General features: G+C 43.3%; 1 protein-coding gene across 12 annotated transcripts in view; it reads right to left on the bottom strand.

Moving 5' to 3' along the window:
* The window catches only part of ANK3 (ankyrin 3), a 209477-nt gene that overhangs the window by 158467 nt on the left and 34133 nt on the right, over positions 1-16877 (bottom strand). The window lies entirely within an intron of this gene.

The following is a 16877-nucleotide window of genomic DNA, read 5'->3' as shown; positions in this document are numbered from 1 at the left end:
CGCGCCCGAGCGCATTGGCTTGGGTGCACGCAGGCTCTGCACTCCCCAAACGGTCCACCCGCTGCCTCCTCCCCCAGCTGTAGGGTGGCTGAGTGGGAGGAGGCAGGCAGACCCCGGAGGCCCCGTGGTGCACCCGCCCCTATGGTCGACTCACCCCGCCCCTGGGCGCGCCACCCCAGGCACCCGAGTGGCTTCTTCCGCCACTGCCCTTTACTTTTTAAAAAATCATTTTAAATAATTTTGCAATATAAACAGCCAATTAACATATAACCATAATCTAATTAAAAACAGGAAACTTAAAAAAAACAACAACCCCAAAACACCAAATTTCAGTCCATATTATTAATTATTGATTTTTTTCTGGGGTTCCCATAGTCTGGACCTCTTAAAGAATATCTCCCATGTCTCGTTCCTGCCTTCTTCTTGTTGTTCCCCTATTTTCCACATTCCGATTTTAACGCTTTAAAGTTCTCCATTCTTGGCTATATAATTCTCAATCAAGGCATACTGTCTGCATATTGCGATGCAAATAAACTGTATTCCACAGATATGAATCATTTGATGATCGATTGACTTTCGGAGACCACACATTCCCCCCTCCTGGGCCCTAGGAGGGGGGCTGCTAGACATCCATTTAGCCTTCTCTCTCGTACTTAATGAAGAAATTCTGCAAACAGGTGCACTGTATGCTACCAAATTATTGTCTCAAATCACTACAAAGTCAGCCAACAAGCATCTCTCACTTCCTTCAAAACAGGGAGGAACTCGCATTTTTCTGTGCTGCGTCATATTAACAAGCGCCATCTTGTTTCTTCTTTTCTTTATCAAGTCTTTCAAGCCAAGCAAAGCTGCGCAATTGAATATTTAATTATAAATAGAAGTCGATCTGTACTCCTCAAAATAAATTAAGTTTCTTAATGAGGTTTGGCATGGAAAGCCAATTGTAAGTATTGTGAAGAAAAAAGAACGTACCAATACCTTCGTAATTGAAGCATCATGATGAGAATCTCTTTGAAGTCCGAGCTTTGAAATCTGAGCCAGGGACTGTACAAATCTGCAGGTTTTTTCTCAGTCTTCTTTGGTCCAGTCTTTGTCTGTTTATTGTCCAGATCTGATTATTTTATCAAACAGATATTTCCGGCTATGAGAGTGACTTTGGAGAGTGCCAGCCGTGTTGTGCTCTGAGGACCCAGTGTCCTGCCACTTGCACCTTGATGCAAGCTAACATTCTCGGACAATCTGCGGGTCTACGAGACAGTCCCCCCCCCATCCTGGGGAGTCTGCCAGGGCTAATTACCCCCATATCAGCCCTGAATTACTGGCACGGCTGGCGTCCGATCGTATGGGAGTCAGCCATTTCCCACCGCCGGAAACAGGAAGTCCGCCACTGCCCTTTACAATCATACAGAAGAGGGAATTCTGGCAGGTGTCAATTGAGCCCTGTCCTTCTCTACTTCCCATCAGCTTATGTTATTTATTTTTATTTTCTAAATGCATACCCTGTCTTTCTTCCAAGGAGGCTCAAGACGGCATACCTGGGTCTCTCTCTTCTGCTCCCTGCATTTTATTTACATGATTGGCAAAATTGTGGATGCAATTGCCATAAAAAACAACAACCTGTCCCTTGGATGCAAAGGTACATTTAATGTCACATGTACTTTGGACTAGGGTCACAACAGTTGTACCAAGAAAAAGGGGGAAAGATAAATAAGAGTGATGCTTTTTTTATCTGTTGAATGTTTATCCTGTTCAGATGGCGCAAATCTGAGTTGGCAAACCTTGTCATTCTAGGTCTCCTGGGAATGCATGCCAAACAAACAACAAGACAAAACAACCATAATGTCCAATTAAAAACAAAATGGTAAATGAAAAAAAATATTTACCAAAATACAAATCCTAGTTTCTATATCTGTTGACGCACCATGGTTTACCATTCTTAACAGGAACAGAGTGTGGTAAAAATAATGGTAAAAAATGTGAGAGATTCAATACAGAGAATCTTAAAAAGAAATTGCCATACTGAGTCTCAGGTACCAAGAAGATCATTCCACATGCCCAAAAGGGCTTTGAGTTTGCATTTCCCAAACGGCAAACCACTTTTGAAACTGAAGGGTAGTTCAAAAGCAGTTTGAACAGGGGTTTGCTGTTCAAAGAAGAAGAAGAATCCCAGTGGACATGCCCAAACTCTAAAGTGGCTTCTTTGAATATAGTTGAATACAGTTGCATGTGCAACTGTACAAAGGGTTACTGCTAATATCTGCCATTTTCTGTTCCATATATATATGCAGATGCTCACATGCGAGTGGCATGCTCACATGTGAGTGCATTCAATGCCATCCCATACAAAAAGCAGGGCTATGAGTAGCAGTAACATATGGAAGGGGTGGCAGGGAAGCATCTTGTCACACAAGCTTCTGCACAAATAAGCAATTTCATGTACAATGCACATCAGTGATCTGAAACTGCATTTATTAGGTCTATGTGTTCTAGATAGTGCAAATGGCCAGCCTGCACTTCTGAAAGAGGAAGAAAAACAGGCTTGCCTTTATAATTTTTAACAGGGGCTGGTGCACAGCTAAGCATGTGCTGTGCAATATGACCAGAGATATTCAAGGACTGCAGCAGTTCTGTTAAGGGTGAAAGTTGCATTTCTATATTGTTGATTAAGCATTCTTAACTTCCAGTGCAAGTGCACAGCAAGATGGACACATCTGCAGGCCCTGACCAGTTTTGAAATGATCCATATTTTTTGTTATTATGTGGCCCGCTTCAAAAAAAAAAAAAGAAAAGAAAAGAAAAAAAGGAAAGGGTAGGTTTACAATTTACCAACATTCTAAATCAGGGGTAGGTAACTAGTGTCTCACCTGTTGTTATCGGGCTCTAAATTGCATCAACCTCAGACAAGCACAGCCAACACATGGGGGTGATGTGAGTTGTAGTCCAATAATATCTGGAGGGCCACAGGTTCCATTCAATGTCTTAAATAATGATTTTCATTTGACAGGCACAGTCCATCATGAAAACGATGGCCCATTTTTGTTCTGTATTATTATATACTTTATCTTATTCCGTAAGTTCATTATGCAGTTTCCCTTTTGAATATGTACTGCTGAATATGTATTATATTAATGCAATATTAAAAATGTAATCTTCAAAATAAATAAATTCAAAATCAAAAAGTAAAAAGAAAAATGATGAGGTACGCCTCCAGGTTTTGCAAAGATACAATGCAACAAAAGGTGTGAGCAAGCCCTGGGACCATCCGCTTTCTGGTACCTAACCTGCCTCAATAAGCTTTTAAAATGTTAGCAACAAGAAGCTAAATGAAGAGCAGGTGCACAAATGCCTCTGGGAGGGATGTATTATGCATGAGGAATCAGCCACTTCGTCACATTTTAGTTTTCACCTGCTCTTGTGGTGTGCAGCTGTGCCGTGTTGGCAATGTCTGTGTGAGCACTGGGAGGATCTGGAGTTTTAATGCTTCTCATCTAGTTCTTGATGTGTGCCAGTTGCGATTATTCACCAGACTTTCCCCCTTTTCATTTTGGCCAACTTTCGTGGGTCTTGGACCTGTCTTATGCCAAAAGGCATGCAAAGAGTATGCATTTTACCCATGGCGTTTACAGCCAGGCTGCAACACCTAGACCTCTCATATATTGAAGACTGGCCCCTACATAGAAGCCGAGCACTTCCGCAATCTTTTCCATTGCCTTGTAACTCCTTGTCCATTCTTCGCTGAGAGTCCTAGAAGACCTGCTCAGTGCCTCGGAGGCCTTTTCTCACCTGGCCTGGAAGGGATTGGACTGACTCCAACTACAAAATCAGAGGCTGCTGAAGAGAATCTTGGGGTGATATTGTTTATGCAATTTGCAGGTGGGGAGGGGGGTTTGTTGCAAAAGGGGGGTGAAAAAAAGAAGTGAGAAGAAGGGATGGAAATGGGGATGAAGATGAAAGTGGGGGTACAAAAGGGGCTGCTGAACAGGAGGGGGTGGCGGCTTCATATCTGGGAAGACAAAGAAAAGGATGCTTAGCGGTTGAAATGTGTGGGAGGGGGGAGATGCAGGAGGTTACCCACAGGGTTGTCTGTGTGCAAGGGGCTTGTACAAAAGGAGGAGGAGGGGAAACATGGGCATGGGAGCAAATGTGAAAACAAGGATGCGAAGCGGAGCTGCAGAATAGAAGTGAAGTGGATTCAAAAATAGGTTTGGGAAGGTGAAAAGTGGGGTTAGTGATGGTAAGGGGTGTATGTTAAAGTGGGGGGTGGTGGTGAGCGGAGTGAGCAGCACTGTAGAAACCCACTAGTGTATGTCCAAGCACAGATAAAACATGAAGATTACAACAAGCAATTCATAGCTCTGCTGAACAACAACCAAGCAGCTACAATGATAGATGCTGCTAAAGCGTGTTCTCTTTCATGGAGAGCACGTGTTGCGGTGGGGGCAAACAAGACATCCCTCAGTTGCTGGGCGGGTTAGTTTGGATGGCCATGAATCTTATTGGGCACCTCTTGGTTGTTGGGGAGAATTTGATGTTGCAATTTATGATTGACGGCCAAGGGGCTATTCCCCGTGTGCAGCGTTGAGCTGCCTCTTTTCGCTGCATGCATCGGATCACCCTTCCACCTTCCCTATATTTAGGGCTGGTCGCGTTGACCTTGCTATGCCTGTCATGGGGCCATCTGCTTTGGGGCAGGGGCCTGGTAGGATTTGTTTCATTTGACTGATTGGCCGGTGCCATTTGGTTTTTTGCCTACTGTGTAGCAAAATCGTCACAACTTGTAAGGTTGCGATTAGGCATTGGTTAAATCTGGTTGGTGGAGGGGGTATGGTTGGCTGTGCCTGCCCCTCCAATGCTCCTGCTGCAAGGGTATTCCATTAAAGGAATCCAGGGACTCGCCATGCTCTTGTCCAAACCCCTGTCAAAGGGCTAGAGCCACGCAAGAGCCCCTGGGAGCATTTGGGGAGAGGTGAGGGCCTGGCACCCAGCTCTATTCTCTCCCCAAAAATGTTTTCCCTTATTGACTTTCCCAGGCTTGCGGATGTCAGTTCTGCTCCTACCTCTAGGTGGGAACAGATAGTCATGAAGCAAGGCCTAAGCAACCACTACATTCTGTAATCAATAAAGTTGTGGCCGAAGAATTATGCCAAAAAACCTTAAACAAAAATTCTGTGTGAATTGTATTTTATTTGAGGGTGGCTTAGGGACCTCGACACGCAACCTGAGATTCTACTGAAACTCCAATTCTTGTGATAAGCTCTTTAAATCATCGTCTATTTATAATTACTAACAAAATATCCACTGTTATGTTATTCATTGTATGTTCAGGGAAGGATGGTAAACTGGCAAGAGCCAATTGGATTGGCAGGGCCAATCCAAGCCACCCCCCCATGCCTATATGGAAGGGAAGTGTGTGCTCCCCTCTCATTCCATGTCTAAAAGTTTATGAGACTGGTAGTTGAACTGACTTCAGGACTGGTGGTGGGTTTGTAATCTGCTCTTGGGAGCAGCAGACTAGTTTAGGTGGTGTTGAACTGGAACACAGAGCAATGTCCTCCAACAGCTTTCTGCCACTTCCCTTCTGCCGCCACCCCCAGAATCCGCTGCCTGAGGCAGTGGCTTCACTTTGCCCAATGATAGGGTTGGCCTTGAGTCCTAGTGAGCTACAGTGATAACCAAAAGCCTATTTATTTACAACATCCAAATATTAAAAGCATGTTAGCTGATGAGATTTTGATTAATCATGATTACCTTCTCTCTTCCTCTCCCTCCCCATCACCCCCATTTGCATTTTGAACCAGTCGTCCTTGCCAACACCATCCCCAAAAGTCAAAAAGGAGAGTGCGCTTTTCAATCTTTCAGGCTCATGGTACCCGTTGGATTGTGCCCAGAGTAAAGGAGGTTTTTGAAAAGAAAGAAACGTCTAGAAATAAAGCATTTAAAAATAAAGTGGATTAAAAAACCACACCATTGTTTTGGTGCTCTGATCTCACTAGCTTCATAACATTGCAGAAGAACATTAACTAATAACCATATAAATGTGCTGTTGTTTTGCATTTTTTTTGTTAACAATGATATTGTGGGGGGGAATCTGCTTCTTTTGTGATTGTGTTTTATTTAGCCCATCATGTGGCTCTATGCTTCAAAAAAGCATCAGCAGCAATTGTATATAAAAAAAGTCATTGAACTGCGAAAGAATGGATAAAGCACAGAAAAAGGACGAGTCTACTAGGATAATGGATGTGAGCAAGCACGCCTAAGTCCTTTCCAGTTTTAATTTATTAGAATATATTGGTCGCCCAATGCTAAATAACATGAAGTCCTTGTTCATAACTATTGTGAAATGATTAAAACAAGTTGTGATTCAGCCTTCTTCTGACGCAGGGTCTTTTCAGGTAACACAATACAAGGGTTATTATTTCTTAAAATGAAGCTGTCCTATACAGATCAGACCACTGGTCCATCTAGTTCAGTTATTCTCCTAGTAGTTGTGCCGCCTGGAGCTGAATGGAATTATAGTCTGAAACATCTGGAGTCATCAGGTAGGGGAAGATGGTCTATTCCAGTGGCATATGCTCTAACACAGGCATCCCCAAACTTCGGCCCTCCAGATGTTTTGGACTACAGTTCCCATCTTCCCTGCCCACTGGTTCTGTTAGCTAGGGATCATGAGAGTTGTAGGCCGAAATATCTGGAGGGCCGCAGTTTGGGGATGCCTGCTCTAACAGGAAGTAGCCCTTTGATGTAAGAATTTGAGACCCGGGATGTAGTTTTTTTATTATAAAAAGTTTCAATATTAATTGCATTTAATCTCTGGCTAGAATGCATCCATGAATGATTCCTACATGCCTGCATTTTGTGACTTCTATGCCTCCCTCCTATGATGCACTCCACCTTTCCTATCTGACCCTGAAAATGGCACAAATGGCAGGATGTTTTCTTACGTCTGTTGTGAGTTAGCACCGGCATCTCCTTGAGAGGTTCCAGGGACAGATATGGGAAAGGAATGTCAGCAGCCCACAACTGTCCGGTGAGTTGTAAGCCGAGACCGCATGTTTTGGAACACCCCAAGGAAGCTGATACCAATGTGGGGTCATGTCTCTTTATATCCCTTGACCTACTGTAACCTTTACTGATGTATGTAGAAGAATGTTTGATGAATCTTTGTTTGCTGTTACTATATAAGCTTCATTCTGATCAGTCTCTGGGCAGTCTTTTCTAACTGTAGCTGCTGAACAACTGGTTGGCAAGGATGTCCTATTGCAACAGTTAATAAACCAGGTCCCTAACTGGATCTGCTGGTGCTTGCTGCAATTCTATTGGATCCATGCTTTATTTGAAAGGTGTTTCCTCACCTGGGTAACAGGTGAGAACAGGTGGTGTAGAAGGCAAATTCTTATACCTTCTAAAGTCTCTTCCACCTCACATGCTTTTAACTGGAGATGCTGGTGTTAAACTAGGGATCTTAACGCATTCAAACCCTGAAAATGAACTATGGCCAGAAAACTAAAGCCATCACATCATTTGAAGCTTCTACATCCTCCACACACAATGAGGAAACCAGTCCCAGTTGCATATTTTTATTTGTGGTGAGTGGGAGTGCTTAGATAAGATGCTCTCAGTGGGCCCCCCTTCACCCTGCCATTGTTGTTGTTCCCATTCATTTGCCTCTCTCTCTGTGTGTCCAACTGGTACCACCTCTCTTGGAAAGAGAGAGGACAAGGCATGAAGCATTTATTGCTCCCCTGGAGAGGGTGAGTTAACAGGAAGCAGTGGTCGGGAGGCCCTGGAGATTGGCAGTGGGCCCCCTGTTGGATTGTGGGTCTTGGCAATCTCTGATGCCAGCCTAGTCCTGGAACATACCAGGTCTATCTAGCACTGTGCAATTGAACAATAGCTCTCCATCTTTTCAAATAGGGGTCTTTCCCAGTCCTACCTGGAGATGCCAAGAATTGAACCCAGTACCTCTGTGTGGAAAGCATTTGCTCTATGGCAACTCCTTTAAATTCAGGAGCACAGCATGCAAAAATCTTGCACTTTTTGATTTTCAGTCTAATGCTTTCTCAACTGGGCTACTTTAGCTTCGTTATTTTGCTGCTGAAATGGATAATGTATTTTTCAACTGAGACATGCAAATTCATCACCATAACAACAACAGCACACAAAGAGAGAGTGAAACCAATGGGGAAAGACATCCAGTGTGCTTCATATTTATATATTTATCTCTCTTGTATGTTTCCTTTCAGATTGCTAGGCACCTAAACCATTGTCAACTGAGTCTAGATCTCAATGCACTATCAACTTTGTGGAATTCGGAGATCTCATTCTGAAGGATCTGATTATGTCATCGCTATATAGTTAATTCTATCTCTGGCATAGACCCCTCATTCTGGAACTATGTCTCTAACATTCTGCAAAGCCATTTGTGACAGAAACACATTGAAGGAAATTTAGCAAACCTCTCCAGGTTATAGCCCGAAACATTCCGTTCTTGTAGCGCATGGGATATCCCAATAACTTTTAAAGTGTAGTCTTCTATCAGCAAGCTGTCAATTGGCTGAGTTAGACAAACAAAACTCTGCAAAGAACCAGAGGGCCTTGAACTGGGGACTCTGGAAGCAGAACCCACTATACCAAGCAAGATGCTGTTCTAACCTTCATGGTGGCAAACAGACATGACCGACTACATCAGAAGTGACAGAATTCAGGCTTAACAGTTCCACATGGTTTAGCAGAACCCCAAGATCTATCAACCAGAGCCAAATATATACAGTAAGATTTAAAGACTGGGCTGACTCTGAACACATTCTGAGTCTAGGATTTTGTTTTGGGAACCAGAAATGAACTGAAGTCCATTCCTGGTTACTCTGGGAGATATCTTTGCTTCAGCAGGTAGGGGGGAAAGACACCTGGTTTTTGTGTTGTTGACTGGTTCCACAACTTGGATTTTAAAAACCACACGCTTTATTGTAAATCACCCAGAAACATACCAGCAGACCCTAGTTTACCTTCCACCAACCCCTGGACTGTGTGACTGCAAAATATTAAAGCCATAAGTAAGCTGAATTACAATATCCTTTTCAACTGTCATCATATCGAAGACTCAAGTAACAAGAGCTGACAGGTTTGAGGGGTATCACGGTGGAAGAGAAACACTTCGGAATAAGTGGTATCTCAAGAAAAGTTGCAATATGCTTCCCAAGCTTACCATCTCTTCCAAACAAGTTTTCCACACTTGCACTAGCAGTGACCCCGATACAGATGTAAATTATGTTCAACAATACAACTGTAGCCCTTTACAGCTCTTTGAGATGGTTATGGATTTTCAAGACCAATTCTTTTTTACCGCCTTAACAGCACCAGATGCAGTGTTTGACTTTAAAACGCTTAATCCAAGCCCATGCAGGGGCTTAACTGGTTCTTTATTATCACCAGCAGCAGCCTAGGAAGATAGGCAACATTGTTTTCGAAATCTTAAAAACAGGTGTACTTTTCAAGAAGGCGCGTAACCAAGCAGTTTAAGCAGCTGAAAGCATGCCATAGCATCCTTATGAAGTAAAAGTGCTTCATTGTAGAAAAGAAGCAGTAAGATTTCCTGCAAGAAAATAGCAAAATAAAGGAATATTTAAATAAATACCTTTCTGCACTTTGTGAAGATGATGGAACTATCACACATAGTTCAAATTTCTCCTCTATCCAGGCCATTTCATAAAGTCCAAGCTGACCCTGCTGAGCACATGGCTTCCACATCACCACCCCAAGTTGCAGCACTCAAGCAAAGCACCTTAAACAGCCTTCAGGGTGCAGCAAGCAGAAAGGAGAGCTACTAGTTTCACCCCTTTTAAAACTGAAAGCATCCTACTTCTGTTAACAGGATCTGCCTCTAGAGCCCAAGGCCACAGTTAAAGCTTTGCATGGAAGCCAAATAGCTGCACTTTCCCTAAGTCACATTTAAATTCAGAATCCTAGGTGTGAAAAGCAGGCCAAACAGACAGAACACCCACATTTACTCTGTGTGGCAGTCGAGATCCAGACACACATCCATTAGGAATTCACTTCTGGCTCACAAATGGCCATACTCGTGTCAAGCCAAACAGGATCATCATAGGAATGGACATTTCCACCTGCATCACAGTGGGCATGAAAATGTGCACTCTATATATCACAACATGCGGTGCAATTAAGACGCACGTCTACATGGACTGCTGCGTCCAGACTACATGTGTATTTCCCAAATCGTCAAGGTCATCTGTGTGCAGGAGCTGCTTCCATCTGCATATGTCTCTTGCTTAATGAGGGTGGTTGCTTTTATTTCTCTGTTATTTGTTATTATTCCATAGTGACAGTACTGGTTTACATGCTCTCCCATAATTTGGTCCCTATCACTTATTTCAAGTACGCCACACAAAGAACTACATATAGCAGAAGAACTTGCCACCTTGCCCTCTAGCCCAGGCATAGGCAAACTCCGACCCTCCAGATGTTTGGGATTACAATTCCTACCATCCCTAGCTAACAGGACCAGTGGTCAGGGATGATGGGAATTGTAGTTCCAAACATCTGGAGGGCCGGAGTTTGCCTATGCCTGCTCTACCCCTTGTTACCTCAAAGCACTCATAGTCCTTCTATGTCATCAGATGCCATTGGAACACAGTAAAACAAGTACTATCAGCTACCTCAATGGGAATGCTGTTTGGAGGATACACTGTTGTGTTCTAGTTGGGCACAGGCCAAAGCTACCTTAGGAATCTCACCAGCAGAGTTGACCTTGGCGAGAATTCTTCCCTGCTCAGCTTCTCAGATCTCTTGCTTCAACCTTCTGTGCAACTGTGCCAAAAGCAAAGTCCAAAGTTATCAGCCAGCACCACCTTAGTGCACATAATAGCACACTCACATCACTCCATGCCTCGGGGTGCGGTTCCGCCTCTGGTCTACTGAGCTGGAGAGCAGACAGGAGTGTAGCATGCAACAGGTAGGTGGGAGAGTGGGCCTTACCACTGGCCAGGCAACCAGGACTGTCATATTCCTTGCCAAGAGCATCATAAACCTTGCTGCCTGTGCCACCTAGAGCACCGACCTCATCTGTGTCCTCATTGGCCTTCATCTTTCATCAATGAGAAGCCTGAAAGTTCAGCTGAGCACTGTGGCCCCTACCATGCTTTTGTACAATGGAACTACTGTGTGCAATGAAAAATGGCATTGTCCACAGTACCCAATGTGCCCGCCATTTTGCATTCTGCTGCCCATGCACAGGGCGAATGCTGTGAGTGAATGACAGCAATCACGACAGCAGCTGCCACTGTTGTGACAGATGTCTTGTCAAGACAAATAGGTGGCCAGGGAGAGCCTGGGTGGATTCAGCCTAGTCTTGGCAAGCGGTGAGCTCAGGCTTTGGCCCCAGTGTCCAAAGGCCCTCTAGTCTACGGACCTAAAAGGCAACAGTAGCGCACACTTCCTACAATTCACCCCATGTTTGTTGTAACAATATTCTACTTCATTAACAAAATATTACACATCTACTTGGGAGGCACAAAGACAGAATTTGTATCATAGTTATCGCTGGTGCAGATGGCAAAAGAATTAATTGGCTCATATGCCAAATGCTTACATTTTACATAGTATCAACACAACATGCAACAGAGGACAAGAGGGGACCAATTAGTACCATTGCCTTAAGCACAGAATGAAAAGTTCAGATTTGGGGACTTCATCGTCTTTAAAAAGTGCTGATTCTGTGCATCATCTTGGAGGGGGGAAGAATATCCCATACATGATGTGTGGAAAGAGGAGGAAGGCACCAGCATGACAGGGGACACTCGCCAATCACCAGAAAAGCTGATATAGCTCTGCCCCACACTCTGCCCCACTAAAAACACAGAGTAACCCACACTTCTAAGTACTGACATGGTGCTACAGATGGGAAGTGGTATAGCACTGGCAGGACGTTACTGATTTGAAGGCTTTTGCTAGGCTCTTCAGCCCAAAGAAATGGCTCCTAGAGCAGCTTAGAAAGATCAATAATAAGACAGCCCTTGCCCCTCTGGCTAACTATCAAAAAGACAAGACAGAAAAAGAAAATGAATGGTGAGGGAGGAAGAATAATAATAAAGCAAGCTCAGGTACTGGTTCTTAGCTACAGAGCTCTTGTTGCAACCAGTTGGCATGCAAACAGTTCAAGGATAGGAGGAGCCTGGTGTTGCTGGTCTCTCAGCAGAGCCAGTGGAGAGGCCCTGCTTCCCATCTTTTCGTCCTCCTGCTGTAGTCGCATGAAATGGCTGCTGCTAAGGTACAGGAGGAGCCTGATGGACTTGGCTTCTCAGCAGAGCTGATAATAGCCTTGCTTTACTTCACTCTCTCTGCCAGGGTCCCAGATATAAATATGCATTGTGGAGTTGGATGGGGAGGCATGTGTTGGATGCACTCCTGAAGCAAGGTTTCAAAGGAAGGGCCACTGGACAGGGTGCCCAGAAATTCCCAGGATCCTCACAGTAAAGCAACTAGCCCGACCCTGGAATTACTCCAAGAGCAGCTAGTTTCAATATCTGCACCTTTTCCTTCTCATGGCCAAAAGCGAATGACCAATGACCCCAAGCAAAACTTTTAGGGGGTATTTCCCCCCACAGAGCACATCCAGGAGGCACTTGACAGTTGTCTCCCTGGGAATGAAAGGCCAATTCCACACATTATACAGGGACAAACCCAGGTTTTCAGTTAAGCACACAGCTGCAGCCAACCTTAACTTTCTCATGAGCATCCTTATACAACGCTTGCATTTGCAAATGCATGTTTGCTGTATTCACAGTTTAAAACACGGTTCACCAAAAACTGTAATGTGTAAAATGGTCTGCGTGAGATGAATTCAGGGACAAGAGGTTCAAAATCAACGCTCTTCTCTTTTTATAGGAGATAAATCCCACCCGCTATGGACACCAGCCCACATATAACGCAGCAGAACCCTAATTACTACTACTTCTTTTTAGAATCCATACAGTGTGGGTGTAAGAAAGAGTGGAATTAAGTTGTTTTTTAAAAATAGCATGTTTAAATATCCAAGCAAGCAAGCAAGCATGGACCACCCAGAAGCTGGTTTCAAATTATTTTCACACGATGAGGAACAGAATCTAAAGCCAGAATTATATTAATAAGCTCCCACTGTCATTAATGGCAGGGAAGTACCAGAGGGTAAAAATGCAGGTCAACACTTTAAGAAAGATGTACAAAATAAGGGACAGCAAGGATGTGTTTTCCCCTTTGCTCCACCAAATCTGGCAATAACTAGTAAATAAGTCCCCAGATGCACTGCTGGCAGTCGGCCAGTAAGGGCATCTGCTGTGTTTATGAGGTTTGCATTTGACATATCTCTCAGCCAAATATAGAATTATTCACTTCAGTGATATCACAGGCTGTTCCGCAGAAAAAGAAGGAACATCCCACTAGTACATTGTGTCTCATACATTATGTCATACTTGGTGTGCCTGTCCAAAGAAAAGATATGCGAGAACAGTATAAGGTTGTGCCTAAAATATAAAATATTGGAGCAAATGTACAAAAATGTATATACTGCTTTCTCCTCAAAACCCATATTTCCTGCAATGGCTCTGGCTCAACTTGTTAGACCTCCTATCACCCCCAGCTAAAGGGAAGCCCAGGTATACGGGATTGCCTTTGTTCACATCCATATCTTGTCACTTCACCTTCCTCTCCCAATTGTCAAAATTGAGATAGGGTCAAAACATTACTTTTTTTTGTCTCTCTGCCATTCACAAACTCATAGCCATATGATGCATTGCCATAATGTCATTTGTGTATATGTACGCACAGAGAGGGAAAGGGAGCGCCATCAATATATGGTACTTGCAAAGTGTTCAGGTCCCTGCCGCAAGGACCCTGCATTCTGAAATTTGCCATAAATTTGGAGAAAGGGGATGGTGAGAGATGCGAGGAAAGGGGGGAAAATGTACAAGGGAATAACAAACCTATAGAATCAGCTAAATAGCAGGGATACCTCCAAATATCACTGCTCAAAAAACCTTAAGCAGAAAAGAAGAAGCCAACACCATTCCACATCAGAACTTAATATAATGCAAAATAATATTTTCTGTTTCAAACAAACCTTCATGCACAAAGACTAATAAGAATTTACATTCAATGCAGTCCCCTGATATAGCACCATTTTAGAATATACATGATGATTTTATTCTATTGCTATTTTGAGTTATTTTACTTTAAATGTATTTTATTATTTTGTGCTTGCGAGAGACCCAGAGAACCATGCACAAACCCCTTGCTTCAGTTATGCAAATTGATGGGATTCCCTGACCCAGATTCTAGCCTTCTCCACCAAGTCCTTTAAATTAAACAGAAAAACCGGCTACAAATTAATTCTACTGTGCTATTTTCTTAACGCATAACATTACATGCATGTTTTTAAAAAATTGTTTGGGACCAATGGTTCATTTTGGTTCAATGTATGCAATGAATGGCTCTCTGGATCCCCCTCTTTCACATCAATCTGAAGCCAGGATATGTCCACTTGCCTTGAGACAGTGGTTTAGAATGTGGTTAATAATGAATAATTAATAACAGTAGTAGTAGTTGTAGTAGTACCGTAGTATAAGGTAAAGGTAAAGGGTCCCCTGACCATTAGGTCCAGTCGTGAGCGACTCTGGGGTTGCGCGCTCATCTCGCATTATTGGCCGAGGGAGCCGGCGTATAGCTTCCAGGTCATGTGGCCAGCATGACAAAGCCACTTCTGGCAAACAAGAGCAGCACATAGAAACGCCGTTTACCTTCCCGCTGTAGCGGTTCCTATTTATCTACTTGCATTTTGACATGCTTTCAAACTGCTAGGTTGGCAGGAGCTGGGACCAAGCAACGGGAGCTCACCCCGTCACAGGGATTCGAACCGCCGACCTTCTGGTCAGCAAGCCCTAGGCTCAGTGGTTTAACCACAGCGCCACCTGGGTCCCAAGTACCGTAGTATAAAAGCCATTAAAAGCAATGCAGATAATACAGTATTGCAATGGACATTATACGCCACCATTCATTGCTATAAAATGTTGCACACTATGACATAAACTCCAAGCACATGCTTAGTGAAAGGCTCAAATCAAACCCATACAAAACAGCCTCCTGAAGATTCAGCACAATAGAAAAACTGGGGGGTTTATGTCTCTCCCTATTTCCTCATCCATTTCAATGAAAAAACGATAGCCTTTGCTTAAGAAACAACTACAGCTTACACACACAATGCCAATGAACTTCAGTGTGAATAGCACAGGTGTGCAGAACAGAACTGGGCCTTTTTTGTGTACTACCAAGTACCAGAGCCTCCACTTGATGACAATCTCTCCAATCGCACTACCTCACCATCAGCTGGAAACTAATACTGAATCTATTGTGTATTGTTTAATGATTGGAGAAATCCCTACCCACAGCCCAAAACACACAGACCATGATTTATGGGTGAAACCCTGAAACAATAAAGTAATCACACTGAGGCGATAAAAGACAAAACAAAAATATGTATCCCCCCCCCCCAGCCCAAGGTGTTGATTTCTGAAAGAAGAAACAAGGCATGGGAGGTGAAATCTTGGGTACATCACAGCCAATTCCCATGCATTTAAATTTCCACTTGTAGAGCATCTATAATTAAGATTGACATTTACCTGAAACTGAAAGAATGATCTGCTGTGCTTTCTGCTTTGAATATCCGAAGAACACATATGGCTTTCACTGGCCCTCTGCCCATGCTAAACCTGCAAATGCAATTTGTAGTTGCCCAGTAAAGCCATGCCCACCTTGCTTAGATTTAAAACCTGTTCAGCCTCCTGTCAAATCACGTGCACCAAAGCACTGCTTCTTTGGCACCAGGGCAACCCAAATATCAATGAACAGTAGATGGCTATATTTTGTAGAAAATAAATAAATAAATAAATAAATAATATATTTTGTATGTATGTGAGAGTTTCTATTGTTGGTGACCCCTGAAATTCCCATGCATGTGGCTGAACTCCTTAGAGGTAGAGTCCCATATAATGTTAGTAATTAAACAAACAAATCCCTTTTTTAAAAAGTACATCCGTTAAAAAGGTAGCTTGAATTTTAACTTGAAACTGCTAATTTCAACTCAAGGCTCAGATAATTTGGGCAAAAAGGGAAAATCCAAAAAGGAATCAATCCACTATCCAGTATGTGTTTTATCAACCAATAAAGTGGCTGTATCCAACAAATTTGTATCATAACCACAAGGAATTCCACTTGTGCAGTGGAACTTCCCCTCCCTCTTTTCTCCCCACCCGTTCAGGGTTTTCTCTAAACCCTCTAGAGCAGATTGGGGAAGTGTAGGTGACACGTGGGGTGGGGAGAGGAGGTTCCATTGGGCAAGTGGGACACCTTATGAGACAACTTTGTCGGATACACGCCACTATCTCAACATTAAAATCTGATTCGATTCTCTATCAAATGCAACATATTGCAGTTGGTGAAATTCTCCAAACCGATGCACTTGTTTTTCTTTAAGGCTAAGTATTTATCGACTAGAGGGAGATTGCTCCATCTTTTAAGCTTAAAGGCCTACTTGCAAGGCTTGGCTCCAGCCTAGCTGTCAATCTGCCACTTTGGATTCTGGGATGTTAAAGTGACCATAAATCATCCTTATAGGTCATGTTGCACAGATGGCTAGAGGTTGAACAGCAACTGAACCCAAAACGTATGTTGAGTTCAGTCAGCAAGCACAAATACAGGAATCTGCTGGCTTCTTTGAGAAGAAAGCAACTGTCAAAGTGATAAAACAGACGATGCCTGCTTCTTCCATCCCTCTTCCTGCTCCGATTCACACTGGTTCTTTCGCTTAGTTTTGCCCAAACCATTGTAGATTT

The sequence above is a fragment of the Zootoca vivipara genome, chromosome 5 (assembly GCF_963506605.1).
Source record: "Zootoca vivipara chromosome 5, rZooViv1.1, whole genome shotgun sequence".
Lineage (NCBI taxonomy): Eukaryota > Metazoa > Chordata > Lepidosauria > Squamata > Lacertidae > Zootoca > Zootoca vivipara.
Note: the sequence above shows the minus strand (reverse complement) of the source record. Positions and strands in the feature narration are given on the sequence as shown.